This window comes from Balaenoptera ricei, chromosome 12 (genome assembly GCF_028023285.1).
Source record: "Balaenoptera ricei isolate mBalRic1 chromosome 12, mBalRic1.hap2, whole genome shotgun sequence".
NCBI classification, from domain to species: domain Eukaryota; kingdom Metazoa; phylum Chordata; class Mammalia; order Artiodactyla; family Balaenopteridae; genus Balaenoptera; species Balaenoptera ricei.
The window spans coordinates 26,179,183-26,190,368 of record NC_082650.1 but is presented as its reverse complement, the minus strand read 5'-3'; positions in this window follow the sequence as shown (position 1 = coordinate 26,190,368).

Sequence of the window (11,186 nt, the reverse complement as noted above, 5' to 3'; positions counted from 1 at the left end):
TTTTTATAAATCTGGGGGTTTTATGGTTATAAAAGCAATGAGTGTTATAAACAAAAATACATAAATATATCATTTTAAAGTGAAAATTTTTAGTTGGTTTACCCTCCTGTCCAGAAAAAGTAACAGTAATAATAATAGCTAACTCCCATTTGCTGGGAGTTTGCTATGTGCCAGTAAGTGTTTCACACCCACCCTATGAGGTGTGTACCACTATCGCCTGCATATAGATGAGAAGACTGGGGCACAAAGAAGTTGAGCAGCTTGCTCAAGCCCACACAGTCCCTGAGTGGCAAAGCCTCACGCCACCCAGTTTGACACCAGAGACAGTACTGTTTATAACAGCCACACATTAGAGTTTGGGAGATATTCCTCCAGAAGTTTCCTTCTTTCTCTCCTCTCCTTGCCCTCAAAAACATCCAAACCACTGCCAGTTCTCTCCCAAGCTGTAGTGAAATGACCCTCGTGTAAGTTGTCACGTTCTCACTAGTAAACCAAATTGACAGCAGTGCGGTAAAGAGGTGATAGTAAAACAAGCACTGAACAGAAAATCAGGTAGTCTGAGTTCTGGTTCTTGCTGACCCTGTATTTCCCCTCTAATCCTCATCCAATCTCTTCTCCCTGGTTTATGCAACCTTTTAATTATCGCTACTCTCTCTCTCCATTTTCCTTCCTCAGCAAACTGTAATTTCCCTTCTACCTAGTGATGTGATGGCCAAAGTTTAACAAGCAACTCTCTGAAGAAAAAAAAAATCCTTGATATATAGTAGTTGCCAATTTCTATGGGGTAGCTACTCTCCCATGGCTGATTTCCAGCTACCAATTTGATGTGAACACAGAGTTAGGAAGAATACATATAATCACCTATCTCAAGCTAGTAAGAGCACACCACTGCATCTACTCCCAATATCCTACTAAAACTGCTCTCACAAAGGTCACCAGTAAGCTATTTGTCAAATTCAATGGATATCATTGGCCTCTTTGTGGCACTAGATACTTTAATATCTCCCTCCATGAAGCTTTCTACTCTCTTGGCTTCTATAAAGGTGTTAAATTCCAGTGCCAAAGACCACCAGGAACACACTGATATTCAAATAAAGTTAGATTTACTGACTCACTGCAGCTAGGGAGGTTGTACACCATGAGCATGTCTCAGTGAGAGGGTGTTGGGGGGCTAGTAATAAGATTTAGGCTTACATTGGGTGATTTTGAAGAGGATTCAAGGAAGTGGGTGTTTTGTTCTGAGTTACATTATGTCAGGAAGAATTGCATGGTGTTTTTGTTTTTTCTGCATTCAAATCTAATTATGGAGTGGTCTTGATTTTGTCTTGTTCTACCACAATTACAGAGTAACCTTGTCTGGTGTTAATAGTCTGTGAAATTAGTTATGCTCGGCATTGGATTGTCATAGCCTAGCTATTGGTTGCCAGGCCAACTACTAGCTGTCAGAGATTTTTTTTCTTTCATGCTAGTTCTCCATTGCATCTTTCCATCCACCCCTTCCCTGTCTCCTTAATGTGCTAGTCTTCCTGTGGCCCCTGCCTTCATCCAGGGTTGGGTTCTCTGGGCTTCTTTCCTTGCACCACTCTTCTGTTCCTTCTGTACATTTGCTTTGAGTTACATCATCCACTTTCATGATTTCAACCCCTACCTACATACTCATGACTTGAAAATACATATCTCCAGTCCATACTTTTCCTCTGTGCTTCAAACCTTTAGACCAACTTCCAGCAAGATGGCACCACCTGGATTCTCCCTCAGACGATTTAACCTCAACCCGTGCAGAGTTCAAATGGCCCTCTCTTCCCTAAACCATTAGCTTCCTTCTGTAGCACCCCCATCACCTTGGTCACCAAAATTAAAACTCCAAGATCATCCTTGACTCTTTCTTGTTTATCCAGTATATATGCAGTATTGAAAGCTTTGCCACCTACTTTACCTCCCAAATATTTCTGCAATGCAGACTCTCTGCTCCATCCCTGCCCCTCCTGCTCTGCTTCATTTGTCTTTACTGCCACGCTGCCTCCTCACTGCTCTCCCTGTTTCCAGCTCTGGACATGCCCCACCCTCCCTAATCCATCTTCCACAGGACTACTAACATGATGCAGCTACACATGAACCTGACCCTGACACTCTCCTCCAGGCCCCCTTCACTGCTACTCCATCACCTCTGTGATCAAGAAGGAGATTTCCAAAAGTGACGCACAAATTCCTCCATGGTCTGACCCCTGTGAGCCTCTCCAGCTTCATCTGTCACCTCTGCTTCTTTTACACTTTCTGCTCTTTTTTTAAATTTCTCACGTACAGTAGACTATTTTTGCCTTTCTGATGTTATTTCTGGAATACCTGTCTTCCCAATCCCCACCCTATTCACCCATTTAGTTCCTGCTGCTCTTTTAAGATCTGCTTCAGACCACATGTCTTCCAACAAGATGGCCCTGAATCTTGGCATATTCCCTATCTTCCCACCTCCGATCTAAGGTAACTGTGTGTTCTTTCCCTGTGCTTCCAGAAGACTTGAAGCATATGTAGTAATCACACTGTTTTATAATCATCTTTTTCTTGTCCCCATTAGACGGTGAGATTCTTGAGGAAAGTGACCATTCTCCTATTTGCCTTGTATCCCCAGCACCTCTTCTAATACAAGTGTTAAGTGATTGTTTGATGAATACATAAATGGATGAATGGCTATGTCAATAGCTACCTGTGAGCCTTGGTCTCTCTGAGCCTCAATATATTCACTTATTTATTGAGGTGGTTAAAAAAATGAACTGTAGGGAAACTTATAGCTCTAAAAGGCTATGAAAGTATAGATAAATGAAAAAATGCTAAGAATCAAATTGAAAAAAAAATTATTCAGAACAGTAGATGGCAGTAGAACATTGTTATTCAGTATAGCATTTGCAAGACAAAATTGACTAAATGACCATAGAGAAACTAATAGTCACATAGTATGATTTTCAGGATGATTCTATAACTTCAGTTAATACACTATATCCATATTGATTCATTAAATGTAACACGCGTACCATACTGATGTAAAATGTTAATGACAGAGGAAATCGGTAGGAGTTTATGGGAAATCTGTACTGTTGCAATTTTTCTGTAAATCTGAAACTGTTCCAAAAATACTTTAGATTTTTCAATACCTCTATATTGCTTGGTAAATAGTTTTCCTCCTAAGAAAATGAAAATTCCAATATCAATCATTTTCCTCATATAAAATTAAATATGAAAACCCTAAAATCAATAATTATTCCTCAAATTTTAAAAATGTTTTTAGGTATCCAGTGTCAACTAAAAAAAAAAAATGCACAACCTAAAAGCTGAGAGTTATGTTTTACTTGGGGCATTACTGAGGACGTAAGCCTGAGGTGCAGCCTCTAAGATCGCTCTGAGGGACTGTTAGACAGAGGTAAGGGAGGAGTCGCAACAGTAAACAAAGGATGTTGCTGCCATCACCCCATCAGCCACTGAAGCCACCCTCACCCAAAGTGCACCCTGAGAGGATTCAAGATAGAGAAAAACAGGATAATGGCCCTAGATAGTTAAGGTGCACATCAAAGGAATGATTTCATTAGGCCTAGACTCTTCCCATACACAGAAAAAAGCACTGAATTCATTAACTTGAGATGTCTGGTTTTTCTTTAATTAGCAGTAATCTTTTGATGTTTAATTACCTGATTGTTTGGTTCTTTTGTTTGTTTGCTTGCTTGCAAAAACTCTTATATATCCTGGCTCCTCCCTTACCTCAAAATATTTTGATATATCTCTTCTTTCTATTTCTTTTTTTCTGTATGGACACACATATATCACACATATACATTATATGGATTACATATTTTTTGGTTTTTACAAAATGAGGATCAAACTCTAAATATAACTTGGTGTCCTGTTTTTTTATTTGCTAGGTAAAAATATGAATATTTGGAAGTTCTTGATACACCTTGCCAAGTGGCTTTTCTGTTTACAATTTCCATAACCTCCTGATTTGTTCTACCTCCGCTACCTTTGATTATTTTCTCTGTTTGGATCTTTACATTTCTCTATAATACTGAATATTATATTTATTCCTCCAGGAAATATCCGTTGAGTTCCACTCATACACACTGCACTGTGCCAGGAAATAGTCTAGAGATGCGGAGAGGCCATGGCCCCATAGCCACCCACTCGGTACTTGGGCTTTGCAGAAGATACTTGCACCAAGTGATGCTGCTGAATCCAGCACTGGGTGCTGTCCTAGGGCAGGACTGTGCCTGGGGCTGTAGAGCAGAGTGCAGTGGGAATCACCGATGGCCCTGGAGCAGTCAGCACAATTATTATTATTATTTTTTTAATGGATGTGTGTGTTTTTTTTATTTTATTTATTTATATTTGGCTGCGTTGGGTCTTCGTTGCTACGCACGGGCCTTCTCTAGTTGTGGCGAGCGGGGGCTACTCTCCGTTGCGGTGCGCATGCTTCTCATTGCGGTGGCTTCTCTTGTTGCGGAGCACGAGCTCTAGGCAGGCGGGCCTCAGTAGTTGTGGCACACAGGCTCAGTAGTTGTGGCTTGCTGGCTCTAGAGTGCAGGCTCAGTAGTTGTGGCGCACGGGCTTAGTTGCTCCGCGGCATGTGGGATCTTCCCGGACCAGGGCTTGAACCCGTGTCCCCTGCATTCGCAGGTGGATTCTTAACCACTGCGCCACCAAGGAAGTCCCAGCACAATTATTAAGAGTGGGACATAAGGCTTGTTTCAGGTCTGTTTGTTCTCTGTGCCTGATTATAACTCAATTCCTATGCTAAGCCCTTCCCTGGGACTAGTGTACCAACATTCCAAAAGGGACTTGTTGACAGCCTTCCACTGAGTTGGAACAACTAACATTCGCTTAAAATTGCTACGTTCCAAGAGCTCCACCAAGTTATCATACAAGTAATATCTCTTTAAATTCTCACAACGCTCTATGAGTTAAAAGCTGTTATGCCCATTTGGGACTTCCCTGGTGGCACAGAGGTTAAGAATCCGCCTGCCAATGCAGGGGACACGGGTTCGAGCCCTGGTCCGGGAAGATCCCACATGCCACGGAGCAACTAAGCCCGTGCGCCACAACTACTGAGCCTGCGCTCCAGAGCCCGTGAGCCACAACTCCTGAAGCCCGGGCGCCTAGAGCCCATGCTCCGCAACAAGAGAAGCCACCACAATAAGAATCCCGCGCACTGCAACGAAGAGTAGCCCCCGCTCACCACAACTAGAGAAAGCCCGCGCACAGCAACGAAGACCCAACGCAGCCAAAAATAAATTAATTAAATAAATAAATTAAAAAGAAAAAAGATTGCTCGGCAACTTGCTGTTAGAGCTAGCACAAGGCCAGACCAACCTCCTTAGTCTAAGACCTCAGCACCACTGTGCAAATAATAATAATAGCACCTAACCCTTCTCTAGCACTTACTATGTGCCAGTCCCCGTTTTAAAGACCCATTCATTTCTCTTATCCTCACAATATCATGAGCAATGTACAACTATCACTTCTTCTACAGATGAGGAAACTGAGGCACAGAGAGGTTAATGACTTTCCCCAGATAACACAGTAAGTGGCAGAGCTGGGCGTCAAGCCCAGACATTTCGCTGCAGAGCCTGCACAATTAACTCCTGAAAAGCAGTTTTAGCGTGCATATTCTTAAATTTATTGGCGCACATTTGAAATCTGTAGAGCATAGCCAGTTGTCAGTATATATTTTAAGACTCTAGTTCTCTCTCCAAACCAGTTCGAGAGTATGCTTGCTCTCACGCTCTCTCTCTCTCTCTCCCCCTCCCTCTCCCTCCCCCTCCTCCCCCCGACCCCCCCCCCCAGTACAAAGGAGATTATTGTGCTCCTGGGAGATCACTAAAATGCAAGTCAGCCTCGAAAATTTCCTATAAATATTCAGCTAAGACCTAAATGTGTAATACATGCTCTCAAAATGCACTTTAAAAAATACACTTGCAAGATAGGGAAGAGGATGAGAAAGCACAGACCTAGGCTGAGTAAGGTTTTATTAAAAATTACACAGACTTGCTTCTTTAGCAAACTGAAGGCATATCAGAGTTGTATTAAAAATTCACAGACTTGTTACTTTAACAAATTGAAGCGACCATCAACGTTTAGAAGACTTTTTATATTTAAAATTTCCACATTTCACTCTGTTTCTGAAATGGACATTTTGTTTTATTTGGAGTTTTCTGTGAGTTCTTTCCTGCTTAACGTTTGACCCACTAGGTGAGGTCACCTCAGCCCAGCCCATAATGACTTTTCAGAGCCCGCTTGGTCTTGCTTGCTGCCTCTACACGGGTGTCCATGTCATCTCCTAAACCGACCTTAAGAACCTCCAAGGGAAGGTTTATACTGTTCTGTATTCCTACAATGACTACTTAATCTACCAGCCTCCATTACTCTCTTTTTTTTTTTTTTAATTTTTGGCTGCGTTGGGTCTTCGTTGCTGCGCGCGGGCTTTCTCTAGTTGTGACAAGCGGGGACTATTCTTCCTTGTAGTGCACAGACTTCTCATTATGGTGGCTTCTCTTGTTGCAGAGCACAGGCTCTAGGTGCGTGGGCTTCCGTAGTTGTGGCATGTGGCCTCAGTAGTTGTGGCGCACGGGCTTAGTTGCTCCGCGGCATGTGGGATCTTCCCGGACCAGGGCTTGAACCCGTGTCCCCTGCATTCACAGGTGGATTCTTAACCACTGCACCACCAGGGGAGCCCTCCATCACTCTTGATTTCAGGAAATATAGCCACCAAATAAATTGGATCATCATATGGATAGAGATAAAAATGGGAAATGGTGTGACATGGTCATAAAGTTTGGCTTGCGCAACAATTTTTTCGATACTTGCAGACATTGTTTTACCTTATTCGCTTTTCATTATGCATCATAATTCCATGGTATAAAGTAACCACAGTTAAGTCAACCATTCTCCTATTGATGGGTATTTAGGTTGTTACCAGCTTTCTGCCACAACAAACATCCCGTTGTATATTTCTGCAAATATTTCCTTGGGATAAATCTCTATCAGTGGAAATAATGGATCAAAGATGACATTGAAAACTAACTGATATTAACAAATTGCCCTCCCAAATGGTGGCACCCATTTTTATTTCCACTAAAAGCACATGGAGTTCTGACAAATGCTTGCCAACATCGTGTTTTATAAATGTCGTCATTTTTGCCAGTCCGATAAGGGAAAAAATAGGCATCTCTTTGATTTGATTTTCAGCTTATTTTAAGTGAGTTGGAACATGTATATTGGACATTTGTATTTCTTAGTGATTTAAAATTAAGATTCTGCATAGCACTGAAATTAGGGTAAGTGCTACTCAGAGCAGAAGCTATGGAGAACGAGTAACCTCTCCCTTATCTGAATTCGTATTCAGTGCCCGAAGACCCCTGCCCTTTCAGTGTTGTTTGCTGGTTGTTTCTTGTAAGATTTACAGTCGTCCCTCATTATCCACGGAGACTTGGTTCCAGGAACCCCACAGATGCCAAAACCCGCGGATGCTCAAGTCCCTTGTGTAAAGTGGTGCAGTGAAATCAGCCCCCCGTATCTGCAGATGTAGAACCCAGGGATACACAGGGGTGGCTGTAAGTGAGGCTGCAACCTGACTGAGCCCCTTCATAAAATGACTTCGCTTGCCTCAAGTTACTGATGTAGTAAAAAAAAAAAGCAACAGAAGAACTGGGTGTAACCTCACCCAGTCAAGACTCATTTGCTTCCAACAAAATCCAAACTCCTTTCTGAGACCTAAAAGCCTTGCATGATCTGGCCCTTGCTACCCTTACCAACCCCATCTGCTGCCACGTTGCCTCTGCTCCCCAGGCTCTTGGCGTCCTTGCTGTCCCTCCAACATGCCCAGCACGTCACTGTCCCAAAGCCTTTGCAGTTACTCTTCCCTCCGCCTGGAGCACACCTCCTTAAGCTCTTCCCATGCTCACCACCCTCTTATCCCTCAGGCTTTAATTCATTTCCCATCTTAACTAGGCACCCCACGCCCACCCCATTAATCTAACACATCACCCTGTTTATTTCATTTAATATGGTTTGTGTGTAGAGGGTCCCCGAGACCAGGCTCAGACTCAGTGATTCACTACAAGGAATCACAGGGCTCAGAATAGCTATTATACTCAGGGTTGTGGCTTATTAAAGTGAAAGGATACAGAACAAAATCAGCAAAGGAAAAAGGTGCATGGGTGAAGTCCAGGAGAAACTGGATGCATGTTTCCAGCTCCGCTTCCAGCAGAGTCACATGAAGATGCCCTTCATTCTCCCAGTAACAATGTGTGACAACACGGGTGCACTGTTGCCAATTAGGGAAGTGCTCCTGAGCCTTTGTGTCTAGGGTTTTTATTGAGTGTCAGTCACATAGACTTGCAGTGCCCACGTGGCTGACTTACTACTCAGTTTCCAGCTCACCTCTCTGCAGAGGGCAAACTGACACAGCATGGCCAAGGCCTCAAGCATCTGAAAACACTCTTATCAGGCAGGACATTGCAAGGACTCAGAGGTTATCTCCCGGGAGATGGTCAAAGGCCACTCCCCCTGAAAACAGGACTTTCTTTGGAACATGCAGGGTTTGAACAACCTGGGCCTGTTAAGCTAACCTCTTACTGTGCAGTCTGAAATGTCCTTGTTCATTTATTCATTGCTTGTTGACTATCTTCCCCATTAGAAGATGGTTCCATGAAGACAGAAAGACCTTGTCTGTGTCCCCCTATGCTGCACAGCCCAGCATCTGGCACAGACAGTCACTCAATAGATACTTGCTAAATGAATAAATAGATGAGTAAATGGAACATTTGAATAAGTATTTACAAGTTCCTCTTACCTCAGCTTCTTATAGGAATTTTGTCACACTTATACACATTGAGAGCTTGGAAGAAAGTCATAAAACATAACATCTTCACAAAGAAAAATAAGCCTCTAAAGTTAAGTCCTCATTAGCATAAAATTCCAAGCATTCCTTCAAGCAATGTTTTAATTTCATAATTATTTGACTTGGCGTGAAAATCCTGTCTAAATATGTCAGGGGTTTAAAAAATAATTTTGGCTTTGTAATGAATCTCACTTTATTGCAGAGCCTGCCTTTCTCAAATTACAGTAATAATTCTACTGTAATGTTTTCTGAAACATTTATGAATTCCTTTAACTTACATTTCAGTAGCATCTTAATCTTTTGAACTTCCTGATGTGGAAATATCTTTTTATCTAATGTATTAATTTCTTGCAATGTATTCCAGCAGAGTAAAAAAATCCTTTAACAAATAAGTTTCCAATTTAGAACATTTCTGCTTTAGGGGGAGCGGTGTTTTATGATTACATCCCCTGATGCATAGTTTTTGCTGTCTGCTCTGCCCACTAATTATAAATGATGGGAGAACTCACAAACATGTAACAGATAAAAATGATTTAAAATCCCTGTATCTGTTTCTTTCATTTAAAAATGCTGCTAAGAAGACATTTATGATTACTCAGGATTCAGGCATGAACCATGAGTGAACTGGTCATACATGACAGGACAATTTGTTTCCTGGACTAATGATTTCCTAAAGCTAATATGATGCTGGAGTATGACTATATTGGAAAGTTCATAGCTTCTTCAGCATTAAGGCACAACAGAAAGTGAATTATTTAAGGGATGATGCTTATGGTAGGGTGATGACACAGAGATAAATAATTTCAACTGTATTCATTTTGTGGGAATCTGTGTTTTGAAATGAAAGGGGTTATTAGAGAAAAAGAAAACAAGATGTGAGGACATATCTATACCTGTATCTATATGCTCTGCAGATTTGCACAATCAGAATTATAATAAATCCTGCTGTAGTAGAATAAAACCTACTGCGAACAATACATTTAAGCTCTAACTAAAGCCACAGTCTCATGATATTCACATTGCTCCTGTTTAGGCAAGTGTGGGTCCCTTGTTTTTCAAAAAATTATCACTCTGCCCTGGTAAGCCAAATTCTGATACAGTAGATTCTATACTAACCATAGACTTTGGTAATAATAAGAATCAGTTGGGTGCTTATTAAAATCACAACTTTCTAGGCTTCATGCCTATAGAAAATGTTTCTGTAGGAAGGGAGAGTGTGTCAAATTTATCTTCCAAATGTTATGCTGGGCCAACAGGAAATGGCCTTGGCAAACCAGACCATATGGTCACTAACAGTAGGTCTGGGTGTATACTTACCAAGAATTCCATGTGATTCTTGTGGAAAGAGAATGGGAATGCCCCTGAGGGAATTAATCGTCTCCCTCTGTCTCTGGGGACCTAGAGCACTTCTAGGAAGAGTTTCTACCCGGAGGGAACCATCTGCTCTGTCACAAGGAAGGGCATCTTACAGGGAGAGGGTGCAAACATCCTGGCTCACCTGGATCCCCAGGGAAAGGGGACTTTCAATGCTAAAACCAAGTCTTGGGCAAATGGGGACCTTATCGCCTACCATGGAGAACCAGGCAAAGTAGCTTTTCCAGAGACTTCCGAATGGGAGAAGCCAATAGAAGGAAAAGTGTGTGAAATAGTAGGTCCAGCCTCCCGCTGGTCTCCCTACTCAAGGTTGTTTTAATAGAAGAGGGGCTTCAGTTCTCATGAATTCATTTCATCCCAAGACCTCCTCAGAGGTCAGCTGGGATTGGTTACTATCTGCTTGGGCACTTTATCTCACTTAGAAGAAAGTTTATCTCACTTAGAAGGAGAAAGTTTATCTCACTTAGAAGGAGAAAGCCCTCACGGCCTAATACAGAGCGGAAGAGAAAGAGAGCCTGAGGTTCAAGGGATCTCATACTATTGGAAGTCCTTATTGAGGGAGGCAGGGAAAATCGCCTCTTTAATAGGGGCCCCTGGAAGGCCGGGGTCCAGGAATGCGTTGGGGGAAATACATACCCAGACCACTGATGGGGATTCAGAGAGAAGTCAGAGGGACCAAGTGTGTGACCAGAGAGGTGCGAAGATGGGGTGTAGGGGCTAAGGAGGGGAGAGGGCACTGGAGAACGAATTGAGAGGGAGATGCAGGACCACAGTAGGGCAAATTAAAGAGCCAGCGCTAGGGGGCGTCTGCACTGCGCGCATGCGCCTGAGAAAGGGGCTGTCAAAAGTACAGCTGGGGAGCAAGGAGCCGCGCAGCTCCTGGGAAGAGTTCCTTTGCTCTGCGATGGGGTGGCAGCTCTCAGCTGCTACA